Source organism: Conger conger, chromosome 4, assembly GCF_963514075.1.
Source record: "Conger conger chromosome 4, fConCon1.1, whole genome shotgun sequence".
NCBI lineage: Eukaryota > Metazoa > Chordata > Actinopteri > Anguilliformes > Congridae > Conger > Conger conger.
In genome coordinates, this window is record NC_083763.1 from 41,119,484 (window position 1) to 41,140,926 (window position 21,443).

The window sequence follows — 21,443 nt, forward strand, 5'->3', positions numbered from 1 at the left end:
GTATTCCTGCTTTTCATCCAATGTATGCTGGGATAGGCTCCAGCCCCCCTGTGACCCTGTTCCGGATAAGACCATTATCTTAAGCGGGTTAAGATAATGGATGGATGGAAAATAATATGCGGATACCAAGGGAAGAAGCATACAAGATGATATTTTGTCAAAAAATTGTTTGAGGATGAACTAAACCAAGCAAGTAATTTAACAAGCACACCACACTTTAGTGAGTAAACCTCCAAGTCTAAGTGCACAGCTAAGATCTATTGTGGTCCATTTCTTAACACGGAACATGAAACAAAATTTGACAGAAGGGATGGACAAAGAAAGACCTTATTTTCCTGGCTAAGTTGAAGGTTTTTTGGAGGATGGGGAGAAAGTCTGAGAACCTGGATGCGGCGGAGAATGACGTTGTCAAAAAAGGGACAATAAAATGGTTGCTGTTTTGGACAGACCTGCAAAAGTACAACTTTCTACAAACCGAGGGAAAGAAGTGTTCAAGTTGGACAATTTAACAATGGAGTTGGGATCCTTGGGATCATCAACATAGACAACAGCATGCCAGGATCGTAAGCAAAGAAGTTACCCAAACAAGATTCAAAAGACGGAGGATCCTTTGAAGGAGCTAAATAACATTCCGGTCTCATAGACCTTAGTGAGGAACGGTTTCATTTATGTCTACATTGGTTAAAAAAATTACAAATAAAACTGTATTCTGATTAGCTACTGTTGAGCTTAGTTTTTTCTCTCTCTCTTTTTCTCTTCCTTTTTTGGCCATCGGGCAGATTGAGCATTACAGTTGACAAGTGTATTAATAAGCCCACCTAGCAATTAGCCTGACAACAAAGGACTGACAACAAACTAGAAATGAAAGGTTTAAAAAGAGCAATTAAAAATTAATAATAATAAATGCCTTAAATGATAAGTTTTAGACGAGTACCCATAGTGATTACGGACTGTTTTCTGAGCATAAGTGTTGTATGCGTAACTGGATCATTATCCTTGATCAGAGAATTGGCTTACTTTATTTGTTTATTTTTTTGCCAGTGGAGAAACGGTCAACAATGATAATTTTTCCAGAGAAATTCTAAGTAAACAATGCACATTCCATCGATGTTTCTCTTGGTTAGTACATTTTTAGAATGAGAAACTATTATGCATTTGGTCCGCTGTACACTTGTCGTGAAAAGGACACTGACACAGTACCTTATTTCTTGTAGTATGTGGATTTCCAAAATGCAGAGAAGGTGAGGTTCCCCCACACTTATTTTACCACCTACATGTTTCGGAACTGTTGTTGCTAAAACAATGGTATGTTAAAATAGGTTATACAGATAGAACCATGAGTTAACGCTTTCAAACAGTATATTCTGTTACCATAGTGATTGAAAATTCTGATAAAAAGGCTGAAAAAGGAATGAATGCAAAAAGCCCCTGACCGGCCCAGCGAGACTTAAGGGGTAATAAAGTACAGATACTGCAAGAACTACTTAAGTACAACACTGGCTACTGTCAAGGTGTCTGTCTAACCCATATCATCCCAAATCATGTGGAAGTCTAAACTCTTTTTTATTTTTATTTATTTTTTTCGTCACATATTAACCCTTTCACGTAAGTTTCAGATTCCAGACAGTGGCCCACCAGCATGAGTTTTTCTTTACGCTGGTTCTCAAACCTCATTATGGCGCAAAAAACAGATCTGCCTCTAAGAATAATCTGTTTTATACACAGACAGGCCTTTCTTCACTCGTTAAACCATTCCATATGGTTTGAAGTTCATTTCAAAGAGATTATTTAGACAGATTTATTTATTTTGGTACCCAGCAAATCCCGGATTTGCTGAATTGGATTAAGGTCTGGACTTTGAGTGGGCCAAGTCATAATTTTTATGTCACCAGATGATTCTTTTCATCAAGTGACCAACCGGCATCATGTAAGGCTACAATGCAGCTACGAACAATCTCAGAGAGCTCCTTCCATCGTGCCATCATGTTCAACACTGTGACACTGCTCAAAGTTCGTGTTACCTTAAATACTGGAACAACTGAGCATCAGAAGTAATTTTGCAGAATAATGTTGCTTCAAACCAGTTTAAACAAATCGTTTAGAATCAACAATCATGGAATGAGCCTTCAAACATGCATTCATGCTCTGCAAAATAAAAAAAAATAAACATTTACATTTTTCTAAAAAACCTTTTTTTACCCCGATGTAATTGTGGGAATGATTTTTTTGTTCTCATTGCCTACAATAGTATTGTTCAGTACATTTTCACCCAAAATAAGTAATATATTAGGACCCCTTTTAGACAAACGTGGTGGTGTATAATCATCACTGCACACTACTTTATATATAAAATAAAATTTTATGTCATATATTTACCAGGATATTTCAGTGGTAACGTGTATTTATTTTACATGCCGTGATACAGTGGAGTTCAGGCTCTTAAAAATGGTGGTTCTTGTGAGGGTGACGATTATCATAATCATATTGTCATTCATTAAATTTATGTCTTTGTAAAAACAACAACAAGGTCACCCTCCAGTTGAGGAATATTGGGGAAAGGAATGTTCCTGGACGAGTTCCTTCACCAGCCTCAGCTGGACGTCCTTGTAGGGCATGCATTCACCTTTGGGTGAGTAAAAACAATATTATTATTATTATTTCTATTATTGAAAGTGTCATGATCTATGTTTTCTGTTTTCTGTTCCGTGTCTAAGTCTAAGCGTGTCCACCTCTTGTTATCCTCTGTGGCCACTGTAGTCTGTTTTCCATGTCATTCACCTTCATTCAGTCGTTTCGTCTGTGTTCCATTTAGTGTCTCCGCCTCCCACTCCATATATGTACAGTCAGGTCCATAAATATTGGGACATCGACACAATTCTCATCTTTTTGGCTCTATACACCACCACAATGGATTTGAAATGAAACGAACAAGATGTGCTTTAACTGCAGACTTTCAACTTTAATTTTTTTAGGGTATTTACATCCAAATCAGGTGAACGGTGTAGGAATTACAACAGTTTGTATATGTGCCTCCCACTTTTTAAGGGACCAAAAGTAATGGGACAAACTAACAATCATAAATCAAACTTTCACTTTTTAATACTTGGTTGCAAATCCTTTGCAGTCAATTACAGCCTGAAGTCTGGAACGCATAGACATCACCAGACACTGGGTTTCATCCCTGGTGATGCTCTGCCAGGCCTCTACTGCAACTGTCTTCAGTTCCTGCTTGTTCTTGGGGCATTTTCCCTTCAGTTTTGTCTTCAGCAAGTGAAATGCATGTTCAATCGGATTCAGGTCAGGTGATTGACTTGGCCATTGCATAACATTCCACATCATCAATAAATACAAGGGAACCAGTTCCATTGGCGGCCATACATGCCCACGCCATGACACTACCACCACCATGCTTCACTGATGAGGTGGTATGTTTTGGATCATGAGCAGTTCCTTTCCTTCTCCATACTCTTCTCTTCCCATCATTCTGGTACAAGTTGATCTTTGTCTCATCTGTCCATAGGATGTTGTTCCAGAACTGTAAAGGCTTTTTTAGATGTTGTTTGGCAAACTCTAATCTGGTCTTCCTGTTTTTGAGGCTCACCAATGGTTTACATCTTTCGGTGAACCCTCTGTATTCACTCTGGTGAAGTCTTTTCTTGATTGTTGACTTTAACACACATACACCTACCTCCTGGAGAGTGTTCTTGATCTACCCAACTGTTGTGAAGGGGTTTTTCTTCACCAGGGAAAGAATTCTTCTGTCATCCACCACAGTTGTTTTCCGTGGTCTTCCGGGTCTTTTGGTGTTGCTGAGTTCACCGGTGCGTTCTTTCTTTTTAAGAATGTTCCAAGCAGTTGATTTGGCCACACCTAATGTTTTTGCTATCTCTCTGATGGGTTTGTTTAGATTTTTCAGCCTAATGATGGCTTGCTTCACTGATAGTGACAGCTCTTTGGATCTCATATTGAGAGTTGACAGCAACAGATTCCTAATGCAAATAGCACACTTGAAATGAACTCTAGACCTTTTATCTGCTCCTTGTAAATGAGATAATGAGGGAATAACACACACCTGGCCATGGAACAGCTGAGCAGCCAATTGTCCCATTACTTTTGGTCCCTTGAAAAGTGGGAGGCACATATAGAAACTCAAATTAAAGCTGAAAGTCTGCAGCTAAAGCATATCTTGTTTGTTTCATTTCAAATCCATTGTGGTGGTGTATAGAGCCAAAAAGAGGAGAATTGTGTCGATGTCCCAATATTTATGGACCTGACTGTACTTCCTTCCTGTCTCTTGTTATTTAGCCCATGTCTGTATTTCTTTGACCTGCTGTGTTTGGACTGTGGACTGGACCGATTTTGTTTATCTGCCCGTTTGGACTGCCTTCTTGTTTTCAACCTTATGCCTGTGACATTGACTACTCTTTGGATTACCTGTGTTTATTCCTGTGGTCTCGCTATTGGGTCCTCCATTCTGAAGCCTGACAGAAAGTAGGAGCAGTAGCAATAATGGTAGCAGAAGTATGTGATGTTGGTAATATTATCTTACCAGACAGTTGCTGATGGGTGATGTGGGCATTGAGGACTCAGTGTCAAGCAGGAGTCCCAGAGGCCCCAGTCCTGTTGTGGGGCAGGTGCTGGAATAGCATGGGCCTGCTCTACCAGTTATCCACATATAAGATGTGACCTTTCCCCAGATGTGGATCCAGGAGGGACATGACCACAGACCCAGATACCCCCAGTCCCTCAGTGTTGGCCCCAGTGTAGATAACCATATCCTGCACATAGCCAGTGACCACATCACATAGGATAAAAAACTTCACCCCAAACCTGTGATGCTTCTTGCGAATGTATTGGCGAAACCCAGGTCTGCCCCTCGACAACATAAGCGATTAATTTATGCACAAGTCCTTGTGTGGGATGAAGGACTTCTTGAAGGCTGAGTTGAGGGCATTGAGCACATTTCTAATTTTATTGAGGGGGTCTCTGGTCTCTGCATGGGCAGGGTTACGAAATGTAATCAGTGCAGGAGATTGAGAAAGTGCTCTTCTGAAAACACAGATGAGAAGAATGGAGTGAGGAGGACTGGGTCAGTACTCCAGTACTCGCTGAGGCTGGACTTCCAGACCAGTCCCATCAGAAGGGCAATGGCAAGGAATGCATGAATTTCATTTCGATAGGTGGGTACCAATTTTGACAGCTCTCCTGTTATACCAGCTGCTGTCTTTCCCTGCTGCTCACTGGCATACCTGTTGGTCTCCTCCACGATCTCTCCTCAAACTTTTTGAAGCAGCTTGCTGCCGAAACAGTCTCAGGAGGATTTTGGACCCCAGAAGCAGTGTCATCAAACTCCATTCCTGGCCCAGGCGGAGTGAAGCTGATAGTAGCTCTCCAGTCACTGGACCTTCAGGGTGGCTACAGGGGACGATGGGTGGACCCTCCTCTGGGTTTTCCACTGCATCGTCCTCACCTCCCAAGCTCAATATTGCTCTCAAGAGCAACTAAGGCAGTTGGTCCTTATAATCACTAATATCACTGTCACTCCCACCACTATTGTAATCATTTTCTTCATCAGAATGAAAGAACACATTTGTTATGTTACGCTGTGCTATGTTATGCTACTGCTAATGGGATACTCTGTTACTCTGACAGATGCAATAGGTGTACTTCACCCGAATTCCAAGAGCGGGAATACTTATCTTTAAGATAGAAATCAATACAAGCAAAGGGTATCTGAGGTATAAAGTCATTAATTTGCTTATCTTATGTCATTCTAATACATTTGATGAAAAGGGCTGACATTCTGATTACAATATTTGGAGATGTTTTTCAGTATTACGTAAGAATACAGCATTATGATCTTGTTATAGATTTTAAAAAGCTAATGCTGAAGTGAAGTTCGACTGTGTATTTTCATCATTGTACAGTGCCAGGGGAAGAAACATCATCATTAAGTGCATTAGACAACATGGGCTCAAAAGTCTGTTCAGTGGAAATAAAATTGGCACTGCTATTACAGCAAATGTGTAACTGGATGACAAGATGCGATGTGTGCTCCCTTTTGTAAACCTGGATTTGAAAATATATATTAAACCTTGCAATGTAGGCCTACCAATACAAACTTTTGATTTCTCCTCCTCTATCGTTCAGCTTGCTACTGAATAGCGGGTCAGACACATTCCCACTTATGTCAACACCTGTTGTCTGGCGGTGGGGGTGTTTCTCATCCTACGTAAACGTGCTGATCATAAGACTCGGCACTCGTATCGTAGTTGATGTATGCTCATTTTCAAATGATCTAAATCAGAAAAATGAAGAGCGTGTTTAAATTCTGTTATTGCAAACCATAAAAAGATTACTGGAAAATGGAAACTTGTCTTTTTTATTATTATTATTATTATTATTATTATTATTATTACAATGCACAATGCATAGTGATTACAGAAAAGTAGGCTAAAGAAAATGTAAATGAAGTAAAGCAGGCTGTTCACACACTAGGCTAGTCTCACATAATTAAATATAGAGGAACAATCTGGGCCTCCCCAGAAGTTTGTTAGGCTAATTTGCTCAATGATATGGGGAAACTGGGGAACAACATAACACTTTTAGGTGTTTGCTTAATTAAAAAATATATACACATATTAGAGCAACCATGTCTTTGCTATGAATATAGACCATCAGTACAGTTCTAGGACATTCCTGTCGAAATCGGGAGTGAATAATGTACACAATTTCAAACCAAACTGCCCAGGAATGCCATGATTGACAGAAGAGACATAAATTATATATTTAAATCTCGTAATTGTACTAAAACCAGGCTCCTTATAATCGCAGGTTATTTAAATCCCAATGGGGAAATTCATTCAGGAAATGTTTGTCCTGTATTTTGACTAGTTTCATAAAAATACGTGACATCTGAAAGTCGTAAAGATTACATTAAGTACTTGCGACTACCGTAGAAGTTGAGGAGCATAATATAAATTAAAAAGCAATGCAAAACACACTGACTAGCCAAGGGACAAGCCAATATAGGTTGGCGTGTAATGTATATACGGCAAATCGATGCATATATGGTTTAATAGTCACCATAAATCGCTGTTTCATGCTTGTGTTGCGAATAGGAATACATGCATTCAATGGCCCACCAGGCTTTGTTTGAACTATTTGAAGTAACTGAGCTTCATAGAACAGAACACCCAGGGTTAGCGCTTAAGTTAGCTCACCAACCCCGTAATCTTGCTTTGTAGTTGACCCCCCTGCTCCATACTTAACATGGTTTAACCAGCTCAAACCAACTGATCGTAGATTATAATTTCAAACTGGTTTTACCTGGATTCTCCACCAGGATTGTCCAAATTCAGAGAAAAAGAGACCCCTTACAAAGAAATCCATATTTTAAACTTTTTATCTGAGTTGTGTATAAATAGAAGCAAAACATAACCATGATTCAAATGTATGTTTCCCTCTGGCAAGTATTTTGGTACTGTATTTACTTCCAGAAACAGACAGTTTCATGGTAATGCAAGCTCCTTGTGATGAAAAAGGGCACTGTTTCCTCCCTACTGTTGGAACCTGCAGGTATTTCAGATCGCTGTTAGAGTGCTCACATATGCCACCTGGTGGTGGTTGTGCGAACAACAAGCAATTACTGTTGTGACGACCATGCCTGGTCTTCCCCAGCTGAGGTTGTTGCTGTTGTCCAGCAGGTGGCAGTCCTGCGTGCTATCCCTCCCTTCCCCTGGAATGGTCTAATAGTTGATTGGATAATTACTTGATGAGTTACCAATTTTTCTGGGTGTTTGCACCTGAGAGAACCTTGATAAATGGCTTCACCCAGATGCTCAGGAGTGTGATTTCTCACACCGTGCTGAGCCTTTGACAGTGGTTGTTGGTTGTTGGTCGTTGGTCTTCCTTTTTGTTGGATTTCCACACTCCACTTGCAAACACCCCTAAACTGATTCACTCTGACACGCATTCAGACAGAAAACCATTATTGCCAAATAAAACTCTTAATCTATTTTCCTGGTCTGGTCTCCAGGTTTTGTTTGACTGCTTGAATGCCGGTCATAACACTGTGGAAAAACCAAAAAATCTGCTTGGCAGATAGCCCGAGGCAGAAGCGCCAGATGAAACACAAAACTAATGTATGTAGAGTGTAAATGTGTAAGCAAAACCCACTATATTTGACGTTACTTACCTGACTGTACTACATTCATTTTTCTAGTCTCAACATGAAATAAGTTGAGGAGTCTGGGAATCTGCCTTCTTGCCTTCATTTACCTCAGTACTATTTTTCTTTCCCTCACCCATTACTGGTATTATGTTGTAATTTTTGTCTCGTTTTCCTTACCAGACTGGGCCATATTTTCCAGTTGGAGTGCTGCTGATTTCACATTTTCTGGATGATACAGATTCATTCATTATCCTAACCCGCTTATCCTGAACAGGGTCGCAGGGGGGCTGGAGCCTATCCCAGCATACATTGGGCGAAAGGCAGGAATACACCCTGGACAGGTCGCCAGTCCATCGCAGGGCACACACACCATTCACTCACACACTCATACCTACGGGCAATTTAGACTCTCCAATCAGCCTAACCTGCAGGTCTTTGGACTGTGGGAGGAAACCGGAGTAACCGGATGTGGTTACAACCAGTATCACTGAGCAGTGTATCTTGCAGTTAAGAGAACTAAACTGCACAGGGTTTCCAATTTATGCCAGTACTGTATATGCAAGCTGCATATACAGTACTGCAAGTGAATGAGTTATCTCTGAGCATATCTTCCTCACTAATATCATCCAGTTGTGCTCAATGTCAAAGAGACCAATAAACAACAAGACGTGTTGTTGTTTTTTTGTCTGGAGAGCCAGCTACGTCGATTGGTAGCCTGAAAATGAAGTTCAAATAACCAAGAAGAAAGTCACATATGCAACATACCCAAACACTCATTTTCCACATGAAAGAAAATTGCTCAGGTCTGTAAGCCATATCCTTCATATGAATTCATGATTTAATTGTTATTAAAGTTAAAGTTATTTTTTTTAAATGTTGTTTGAGCAACAATTATTACCGAGTTATTCACTGCTACGGTGGCTTGAAAGCCTGTATTATGATCTTCCCTGGTTTTATTTTGTTTAGTAAAACTTACGAAATACTTGAAAAATGTGTCAGTATTTCTTACTTATAGAATAGCTATACTTATAGAATTAAAACTAACCCATAACTGGTTGCCATTTATATAGCGCCTTTATCCAAACGCCATCACCTTTAGCTGTTCCCCCCCAGCTCCAGGTAGTGGGTCGCCCACCACACCTGGATTGGCCCTAATGGCCTGAAGGAACCAGATAGATGATGTACAGGAGAGATGCCAGAGGGCACCCCTGCCTGACGCCAGACCTGACTGCAAATGGGGCAGAGGGCTGCTGATTGACAACCACTCTGCCCGTTATCTCTGTCAGAAAATTTTTGTCCAGGTCAGGAGGGGACCAGGATTGTTCATTTTCTGTAGCACTTTCTCAAAGCACACATGACCAGTCAAATGCCTTCTCCTGGTCGAGGCTGAGAAGACACAAGGGGGACCTCTGTTCCCCAGAGTGGATAATTAAATCTCTCACAAGGAGCAGGTTGTCATTTATGGACCTCCCCTGCACACTGCAGGTCTGGTCCGGTCCGATCACCAGTGTTATCAGGCCTTAGAACCTCCTCAACAGCGCCTTTGCCATGATCTTATAGTCAACTGAGAGGAGGTTGATTGGCCGCCAGTTATGGAGGTCCTTCAGGTCCCCCTTCTTTGGGACAAGAGCTACTGAGCTCTGTCTCAGTGAGGCGCCTAACCGCCCCTCCCTGTACACAGCCCTGAATACTTCCACCATGTCCTCCTTCAGGCGATCCCAGTAAGCCTGGTAAAACTTGGCTGGGATTCCATCAGGGCCTGGAGCTTTGTGTATATTGAGGGAGTGCACGGCCCTGGTGAGCTCCTCGATGCTCAACTCCGCTTCCATCTGCTCATCACCCAGGTGTCTGTCCAGGCAGCCCAGGAAGGTGTCCATGAGAGCCCCATCTGAGGGCCTCTGGCTGTAAAGGACCTTATAGAACTCCCTGGCCACTTCCCGGACCTCAGCCTCTTCAGACACTAGCACACCTCTGTTGTTATAGAAAGGCAAGATGTTATTTGTCTTGGTCCGTGCCCTGCAGAAGAAGAACTGTGTGCACTTCTCATCCTCCTCGAGACCCTGGAGTTTGAAGCGGAAAGTCTGTTTCTTCCGCCCTTCCCGGTAGAGGGTGGTGAGGCTCTGCCGAGCTTGCATGATTTCGCTGCTAACATCCAGGCCTTGGGACTGGAGGAAGCGTAGTGCCGCAGAGGGATAAATCATCTATGGACCGCAGTAAGGTGCTGGAACGATCCCGTCTGGGTTTGCTGCAGCCCTCATCTCTTAAAGCACAGTTGAAATCCCCCCCCACGACAGGCATTGTGCAGTGTTACAGTGATGAGAGTTTAGTAAGCAGGGAGACTCGGCCGAACTGGTGGGGCCGTACATGTTTATAACCCTTAATGGGGAACCCCCAACCTTATTTGTGCTTCTCATTCACCCATTCATATACCAAAGGCGATTGGCTGCCATGTGAGGCACCAAGGGGTTAGGTGTCTTGCTCAGCGAATCGGCAACCCTCCGACTGCCAGACTCTTACCACCTGAGCAATGTCTCCCATAACATTGCATTTATTGATGTTTTATTTCAATTCCGACAGAAGAATGGACAGTGGGATGGATTTTCAAATGGATTTCTCTTATTTATGAGATTCGTTATAAGTAATTTTTAGCAAAAAATTAACTTCAAATCAGCCCAAGTCTGTGTCTGCCGCAAAATAACTTTTTGGCGAAACATCTGCCTTATCCTCGTCTTCCATTTTATTTGTAGAAACTACGGAAATTTCCAATGCAACCTGCGCCAATATGCATGGATCTTTTGATCCATTAATTGGATATGAATGAATCCAGGTGCAGTACCCTCACTCACCTGCCCAACCCCCACAAATCAACTTTGGAGCAGCGCAGTCACCTAGCGAGGTGTGTGGTATACTGCCCGTGGCTACTGAATCTTCCCATTTTCCGAGGTCAAGCTTTGGAACATGGCAAGATTCAGCAGCCACACCCAGTATACCGTGCACCTCGCTAGGTGACTACACCAATGCGCCATACAAAGTTTATTCCAGAAAATATGTCTCTTTATGTCAAAAATCCAAAATGCTTTGCAAATTCAAAAACAGGGATCCCTCTCCCAGCATTCCTTCATTCTCCTTGCCAACATGTTGGGGAAGAGTGTCCTCCATGGTCCCAATCCAACTACATGCTGTGAGCCCAACCTAAGCAAAGTTCTCCCTTGGGAACAGGTAAAGAAGTATGACTCATACTTCTAATATTTCATTGTGATGTATAAAAGCATAATTATTTTTAATTATGAACAAGATAACAGTAGACAAACTGCAGTTGCAAAATACCAGTATTTGATTAGATAATCCATTTTAAAGGGTAGTTGCAGAAAAAAAAGATTGTCGTGATCAGACACCTAACATTTAGTTAATCTACGTAAATTTAAAAGAAGAAAACTGGAGCAACCTGGAGGCAAATAAAACTGCAGACAAATCAAAACAACTATGTTGACAGTATGGACATGAAAGAAAACCTGCCCTTAAGGGTGGACCGAGTAAGCAGGAAGAAGTGCTTTTTGTACAACACACACGTTGAACAAGGCCATGTTGTGTACATATGGTTTGCGGGAACAATATATGGGATTGATCAATCTTGCCTCACCCCTTAGCAATTTGCCACAGGGTGCTGAAATAACTTCCTTCAGGTTTAAAAAAAGCTAATTCAGCCAAATGGAGGCATGAATGTGTAGAGCACATATACACATGGTTAACAGCGTTAGCTTCAGATCACATGAACCCAATGGGTTGTCAAACATTTTGAGAACATTACATTCTTTTCTAGGAGATAAAATTATCTCAAACTTTATTTCCTGTTTCCAAATCCATGTGAATTAGACATTTTACACTGAAGTGCCTTTCAAATCCAGCCAGGCATTGTTTTGACCATGCAGTTAGGTGAGGGATGAAACCTAATTTAATTGAATGAATGAATTGAATTAATACATTTAGTACTATGCTGCGATCGGTAAATATACTTGCACTTTTTGTTTGAGCAATAAAATTATTACTGTAACAAACCACAGCAGAACTAGAAAATACTGATAAAAGGTGGAGGTTTCTCATAATATATATAATTCAGTCAGGACAACCCTTAGATTACCCATTTCAATGATTATGTACCAGCATGCCCTACCCTATTGAACAGAATTCTGAGAGTGTGTCCTATGGATACCATTTCACCAGTCCAGAAGCGTTGACACTTGGTAGTTTTTCCTAGAAGTGCCTTATAAATGAACAGATACAAATGGATATGTCACCTAACCGAAAGTGATGGCCAGCCAGCTTTCTGGTACATATTGCAATGATGGGTACGATAAGCATCACCTGAAATAAACCTGAGAGCAGAATGGTAAGCAGCATCCAGAAATATGAGATGGGTGCATGCCTATATATAAAATCCCCGTAGTCCAGGACAGATACGTTGCCTCAACAATCCTCTGTCTACAGGCCAAAGGAAAACAAAATTTGTTCCTATATAGGAAACCAACCTTCATTCTTATATTCTTGTATTCTCAATGTGAGACTTAATAATACATTTTACATCAAGACAAATACCTAAACATTTTTATGCTGAGATTTTTTCTATGCTGCACCACTTAATGTTTTGATCATCAGGTTAGCATAAGCACTATTGTTTTCCTTGCTTTTTGTTTGTGATTAATTGAATACAAGTTTGAGATTCATCAGAGCTTGCTCCAGTTTGTTCATCCTGGGCTGAAATACCTGTTTCTAGGAGCCAGAAGTTGGTTGACTCAAAGCAACGTAGATGCACAGCAGTTATCAAAAACAATGGTTATGCAACTAAATATTACTTCAGTAATTTAAAGTGAAGTTAAATCTAAAAAAAATTCTTCAGTTTATACAGTACATGTTTGAGTTTGAAGAGAAAAATGTCAAATTAATATTCCTTTTCTTTGCTTCCTGTAAAAGAACAAAAGACTTGATAAAATTTGCTATTGCTTTGATTTGGAATTGAATGTGAAATGTTTCCACTACATTTGAAATATTGAACTAAAAGCTATTAAAAAATATTTGCACTTTATTCACTTTTTGAACTGTAGTGTCGTGAGCCCGGACCCCGTGCTGAGCTCAGACCTCATGTTCCCACAAGCAGTACCCCACGAGGAGGTGTCTCGGAGACGAACTCTCTTTTCCTTTAAGTACTTTCGAACGTCCTGGAGAACTGGTAAGTTCTACTGAACTTCCAGCCCAGTCTCGAAGTGAAGTGGTGTGACGCAACACTGTTTTATGATCTCCTGTATTCACTGTAGTTTTTCTAGTTGACTCAATTCCACTCAATTATAATTATGATTAAGCATATTTTATTGTAGTCAAGTAAATAGAATTATACAGTTCACAGGTTAAATATGATCTTTCAGTTTGCTAGTCACATACATTGCTTTATATTCTTTCAACCGTATACCGGTGCCTTTACGTGATTCACATAAGGTTCATATAACCCCTTTGTTTTTCTAATTCACCTTTCCACCAGATGTTAATGTCAAGATACGCCCTTCAAATATCCATAAGGTTCATATAACCCCTTTGTTTTTCTAATTCACCTTTCCACCAGATGTTAATGTCAAGATACGCCCTTCAAATATCCATAAGGTTCATATAACCCCTTTGTTTTTCTAATTCACCTTTCCACCAGATGTTAATGTCAAGATATACCCTTCAAATATCCATCCTCTTTGGCCTTTACCTTATCCTATAACTCCCCCTTCAGGGAGATAAAAGCTACTACGAGAATATTGTGGGCACGAACACCCCATAACTTTTCTACTTTATTCCTACGTTATATAGTATCTTACTGAAAAATAAAAGACATAAAAATGAAAGGAAACTTATAACTTTAAATCACCTAACAATGCTACCTTCTACCTTATAAGTAATATAAAATATAATTACCACCCATGCCCCAAATATAGTCGTATCGCGCCGTCCCGCCATCCTCGTCAAGTCCTAAGAGCCTTTTTTAACGTCTAAAAGCTCACTCCTTATATATCCTGAAACTTGTACAGAAATACAACACTAACTCTCATGCCCCATCTAATGGGCCTATTCATCATCACTGTTATCTGTCTCACTGTCATTTTCCCATACCTTAAAGGGAGTTTCCCAACACTTTATTGCATATACCCCTCCAGTAGGGAGTTTCCACCATCCTAGCACTTTCTTCAGGTGCTCTTTCTTGTGGCGCCTTAAGGGATCTACAAAGGACATTCAACTTATGGCCGAGTGTAATTCATCCCCCAACTCCTCTACAGCCAGTCCTTTGAATCTATCCGACAAATTGTCAGTGCTATAATCAGGGAGGCCCTTAAAGCCTCTTAATCTTCTTTCGGTATTAACATCCCTCCCTTTTTCCTTATCTTTCCTACATTTTTCCATCTCCTCATACTGTTTTATTTCCCAATCATCCACATTGTTTTCCTCATCTCTTTGCTTTAACCAGGCCTTATGTTCCTCCCCTGTAGGAGCAAGCCCACACTTCTCAACCAAGAATGTTATTGTACATCCATGTTACGCATGGCCTCAGTCAGACCTTTAGCCTTGCTCCTTAGTACCCTAAATCTAAGTCCTCCGACTTCAAACTCCTCTGCTGAGAAGTAGGGCTGCACATTAGCTCTGAACCACTTTTTTTTCCTCTTACGGGCGTTCTTACTACCACCTCAATGGCGTGTGCGAGGGGTTAACAATGCATTCCTGCCCAACCCCTCTTCCGTCAATCTCTCATCAGGCGGGCCTAGGGCCGGGTCCTCGACAGTAGATTCTCAAAAGCAAGTTGTAGAAGCAATACAGAATAGTGTCATCTGCATACAGATGGACATTACAGTCAGTTAGAGATATAAACATCGAACAAAAAGTTCCGAAATTTGTGTTTGGTGGCCTGTTTATTTCCCTTTTAAATGGTGCCGCATTTGTAAGGAACATGTATTTGTGGGATGAGCAGCACAGCTGAGTATTGCCAAATCTTCTCTGCCAATGCCAAACAGCTTATTCTGCTGTTGCTATTGAGTCTTGTTTTGAGCTTCCGGTACCCCCAAGTGCTGATAATCAGCAACTTCATGCTGGTGTTCCACAAAAGCAATTTGCGGCATCATTAGGAGTGAGCCCTAGTACCATCTCCAGTGGTAGTTCCATGAAACGGGGGATGTCAGAGACAGACCGCAAAGTGAGCATCCCAAGAAGACCAGTTCCTCACCCTTTCAGCACTTAGGAACCGTAGGCTGTCTTCTACAGGTTTGTAGTCAAGGTTTGCAGGACAATATGGCACATGGCTTTTGGCCCAAACAATCCGGAAAAGACTGCACACAGCCAATCTCTGGGCTCATAGGGCTGCCAGGAGGCCTGCCATGACTGCCCTTCACCGTCAGGCCCGTTTGCGCTGGTGTCAGCAACACCTGCACTGGAACCTGAACATGTGGAGGAACGTTATGTTCAGCGATGAGTCCAGATTCTGCCTACGGAAGTTGGATCGTAGGGTCAAAGTGTGGAGAAGACAGGGAGAATGCTATGCTGACTGCTGCACCGATAGAGTAACACCTTTTGGTGGAGGCAGTGTGATGGTGTGGGGCGGGATCTCCATCACTAGAAAAACAAGGCTTGTCATCAATGGAGGCAATCTCAATGGAGAGAGATATCGAGATGAGATTCTGCAACCAGTCCCATATTACATTACATGAATGGCATTTGGCAGACGCTCTTATCCAGTGCGACGTACAACAAAGTGCAAAGTGCATACCTATAACCAGGGATAAGTGCGCTGAAAGACCCTAGAGGGAAGTACAAATTCAACTGCATATCTCCACTACACAACATACGGAGAATCCGCCCCTTTCTCACCCCCTACTCGACCCAGCTCCTGGTCCAAGCGATGGTTCTGTCCCGCCTGGACTACTGCAATTCCCCCTTGGCTGGCCTCCCAGCGTCCGCCATCAGACCCCTCCAACTTATCCAGAATGCAGCAGCTCGTCTGGTCTTCAACCTTCCCAAATACTCACACGTCACCCCCCTGCTTACTTCCCTCCACTGGCTGCCTGTCATGGCTCGCATCAAATTCAAAACATTGGTGCTAGCCTTCCAAGCATTTACATTTTACATTTTTGTCATTTGGCAGACGCTTTTAATCCAAAGCGATTTACAAGTGCATAGGTTCTACCATAAGTCAAAGCATCACATCCAGAACTAGCAAAATACACATGAAATGCTGTTCTAAACATAGTCGATAGTAGACAAGGATAGGGATATCAGAAAGGAGGGGCAGGGGAAATCAGGGGGGAGGACTAAGGTAGAGTTTGAAAAGGTGGGTTTTGAGTCTGCGTCGAAATAGGGGGAGGGATTCTGCTGTTCTGACAGTGGTAGGCAAGTCATTCCACCACTGAGGAACCAGAACAGAAAACAGGCGTGAACGTGCAGCTCGACCGCCAGGTGCACGTAGAGAGGGAACCATAAGGCGACCAGAGCTGGCAGACCGGAGTGGTCTAGCTGGGGAGTAGGGAGTGATCAAGGATTGTATGTAAGGTGGGGCAGTCCACTTAGCAGCCTGAAATGCCAACACTAGGGCCTTGAAACGGATGTGTGCGGCAATAGGAAACCAGTGGAGGCCAATGAGAAGCGGGTGACATGAGCCGACCTGGGCTGACTGGTGATCAGGCGGGCTGCAGCATTCTGGACCAGCTGGAGGGGCTTGATGGCACACGCTGGGAGACTGGCTAGGAGGGAGTTGCATTAATCCAGGCGGGAAATGACGAGCGCCTGACTAGGAGCTGAGTGGCTTTCTCAGTCAGGACATGACGGATACGGCGTATATTATAGAGAAAGAACCTGCAGGTTCTGGCAGTGGAGGATACTTGTGGAGCCAGGGTGAGGCAGTTATCAAGAGTTACCCCAAGATTCTTTGCCGTACGGGAGGAGGAAACTACAAAGTCCTCAACAGTCAGTGAGAGGTTGATTGACGGAGAGGACTTAGCAGGGATGTAGAGAAGCTCAGTTTTGGCAAGGTTGAGCTTCAGGTGGTGGGAAGTCATCCACGCAGAGATATCAGCCAAGCAGGCAGAGATCTGTGTGGTGACTTGGGTGTCGGGGGGGAAGGAAGTAAAGAGTTTGGTGTCATCAGCGTAAGAATGATAAGAAAAGCCATGGGAAGAGATAACGGAACCAAGAGACATGATGTATAGTGAGAAGAGGAGAGGCCCAAGAACTGAGCCCTGCGGGACTCCAGTTTGTAGGGGGTGAGGGTCGGAGACTGAGCCCCTCCAAGTCACCTGGTAGGAGCAACCAGAGAGGTAGGAGGAAAACCAAGCGAGTGCAGACCCTGTGACACCCATCCCAGACAGCAATGAGAGCAGAATCTCATGGTTGACTGTATCGAAGGCGGCCAACAGGTCGAGGTCGAGGTCGAGTTAAGGGGTCTTCCCCAGCTTACCTACAAAAAATCATCAGACCCTACACCCCTGCCAGACCTTTTCGTTCAGCCTCCACAGGCCGCTTGGCACCTCCCCCTCTCTGAACCTCCACCTCACGCTCACGACTACTGTCTGTTCTGGCTCCACGGTGGTGGAACGAACTCCCCGTTGAAGTCAGAACTGTAGAATCTCTCCCCACCTTCAAGCGCAACCTGAAGACGCACCTCTTCAAGCAGCACCTCTCCCCATCCCTCCCTACCTCCCTGTGATCCTTAATTGTTGTCTTTGTGATTTACGTAGTGTTTCAGTATTTTTAGTTGGCTAGGTAAGCAGTATTTGGATAGTTAAGTTTGGTCACTTTTGCTTTGTTGTTTGTTTATTTGTTGTTTAAAAAAAAAAAAAAAATAGGCCCTGGTCCTTATCTTTGTTGTACGGGTAGCAATTGAAATTGTACTTCCCTCTAGGGTCTTTCAGCACAATTAGCCCTGGTTATGGGTATGCACTTTGTTGTACGTCGCGCTGGATAAGAGCGTCTGCCAAATGCCAATAATGTAATGTAATGTCCACAGTCTGGGACCAAACTCCATCCTACAAGATGACAACGCTCGCCCCCACAGAGTGAGGTTTATTAAAGACTACCTTTAGAATTTGGGAGTAGAGAGAATGGAATGGCCTGCCAACAGTCCTGACCTCAACCCAATTGAACACTTATGGGATCAGCTGGGGCGTGCTGTTCGTGCTAGAGTGACCAACACAACCATGTTGGCTGACTTGTGACAAATCCTGGTTGAGGAGTGGAATGCCATCCCACAGCAGTGTGTGACCAGGCTGGTGACCAGCATGAGGAAGAGGTGCCAGGCTGTTGTGGCTGTGTATGGTTCTTCCACACAGTACTGAGGCTCCTGACTGTTTGTTAAATGAATAAATTGTAAAATTGCCAATATGACTTGTTTCTTCCTTGTTACTGATTCAATCATCCATTCCACCAAACAACACCAAACAAAGTCAATAGCAACAGCAGAATAAGCTGTTTGGCATTGGCAGAGAAGATTTGGAAAATTTTACATGAGCGCTACCCACATACTCAGCTGTGCCGCTCATCCTACAAATGCATGTTCCGTACAAATGGGGCATCATTTAAAAGGGAAATAAACAGGCTTTCCAACAGTTTATTGCCAAGAAGCATTGTTACAACAGAGAAATAATCTACCAAACACAAACCAAACTTTTTGTTAGATGTTTATTAATATAAATGGTAAATAATATAAGGCCCAGAACTGATCCTTTACTGGAACACCCGTTACTGGCAAAAACTCACACACTTTAGCCTTTCAGAAAGGTAATTCTGAAACTATCTACAAACTGCGGTAAAACTAAATCAAACCCAATACTACAGCATCTCATCAGCAGGGGATGATCAGCAGTATCAAATAAATTATCATCAGCAGCAAAATGCTTACTAAAAGCTAGACAAATCTCTTTCTGGTCAGACAATACAAAGTTATTACATTTGATGTGCAGTTAAAGTTAAAGAGTTTGTGGTTTTATTTTTCATAGAATTTACTACCTTCCAGAATTTTTCAGGATTTGAATATGAACAGTACATTCATTCTAAATAATACTTTGATTAGGCTTCCCTTACAAAGGCTCTGCATTTATTTCTTAGTTACCTAAATGCAAGCCAGTGGGACGGGTCCCCTGAGCATTGAGCAAGGGACCAGACTCTATTTTACATTACATTAAATGACAGGCATTTAGCAGACACTCTTGTCCAGAGCAACGTACAATAAAGTGGAAATCAAGCACAGGGATAAGTGCAATGAGGACTCTAGAAGAAAGTATGGTTCTGAGTCATAAGATGAGCACATAGATAGAATTTGAACCCTCAACTTACCAACTAGCATACCAAGTTTGGCATCTGGAATACCTTGAGTACAACAATAATCATGGTGGTGAGGTAGGGAGGGAAACATGCAGCCTGAAGAGGTGAGTCTTCAGTCTGCGCTTGAATGTGGTCAAAGACTCTGCTGTTCTAACATCCACAGGAAGGTCATTGCACCACTGTGGGGCCAGAACAGACAGCAGTCATGCAGGAGCGGTGAGGGGGAGGTGCCAGGCGTGCCAAAGTAGCGGAACTGAGGGGTCTGGCTGGTGTATAGGTTCTGTTAAGTGATTGAATATATGCAGGGGCTGATCCCTTAACTCCCTGATATGCAAGCACCAGATTTTTTATTTGATGAGACCCTTAAAACAGAGTTGATAGTTTGGGAGAAAACCATGGATTTTTGAAAGGTGCATGTTTGACAACAATTGGAAGGAAGTTCATTGTAAAATAGTCTGACGCCATTTCAACATCCAGAATTTCAGAGGTACATTGAATATCACGGTGATAGAGGTCATTTATAAACGCTTGTTCACTAAAATTTCTTTGTTTTCTTTTGACAATAATTCTAGATTGTGTTCTCTTCAAATGTGTATCCCTAATACATGCAATTTGGCAGTGATGACTTATTCCAGGGTCAAAAACAACAGTAGCAATAAATATATGGATATAATCAGATCTATTAAAGTGGATCTGTTATGATTTTTTGGATTGGGCCTAGTAGGGTCAGTAATCAACTGTGTAAATTGCAGCACAATTTTCATCAGATGACCAAAACAAGAAATGACTGTGTCATCAGCATACAAGTGGAAATTCACAGAAGTTATTGAAGATAAAATATTGTTAATATACATTGTAAAAAAAACTGGCCCTAGGATAGAACCTTGAGGAACTGCTGTGGTATTGAGGCCAATTAAGGATAATTATTTTAAAATAATGGTATGATTAACTGTTTCGAAAGCCTTTGACAAACCTACGAAAAGAGTTGCACAGAATTGAAGATTGTCCAAAGCTGATACAATATAATTTTGCAGTAATGGTGCCATGTCCAGACCTAAAGCCAGACTGTTTTTGACATACAATTGAATAGCTAACCAAGAAGGCTTTAAAGGAGTAACACAGTGGTTGAATGTGAAACATATTTTTTTTAAGACTAAATTTTCCACTAGTTTACCTAAACTGTCTGGGCATGGTAATGAAAACTGTCCATTAACTATGACGTGCCCCCACTTTCCTGTGGGTAAACTGTGGGTCCCTAGTTATAGGGGAGAGATAAGGGCAGTTCTCATCGAGGATGAAAATAGGAAGATAAATTTAAAATTCTTACTTCTCCAAAACTAGAGAATGGATGTTTCTTCAATGCCCTCTTGTGAAAATTGCATATAAAAACCTAGGAAGTGTGACCAACCACCATGTTACTCCTTTAAGCTGTGCATTAATCAGTGATCCCGAAATTTTAGCTAAGCAAGGTAGCATAGAGATAGGATGATATTTATTCAAATCAAATCTATGGTTATGAGATTTATTCAAATCTCAATACGATACGAACTGCTGTTCTCGGAGCAGAGATTCTTTTTAACAATCTGGAATGGCCGTTTTCACAGTTTTTTGTATGATATACTGTACTGGGCAGAAGTCTTAGGCAGCTGTATAACATTCTGTACAGATAAGATTCTTTCAAAAATAATTAAATGAAATGTCCTCAATAAAGTACTATACATTTACATTACATTTTAGTCATTTGGCAGAATAGTTAAAAACTAAATCAAATCAATATTTTTTGTGACTACCATTCGGTGTTAAAACTGCATCACTTCTCTGAGATAGTCAATGCTGTCCTGCAGTTCTATAAGACAATCAGGAGGGAGGTTGTCCAAACATGTTGGAGAACTTGTCACAGTTCTTTTGCAGACTTTGGTTGGCTCCTTGCTTCTGATCT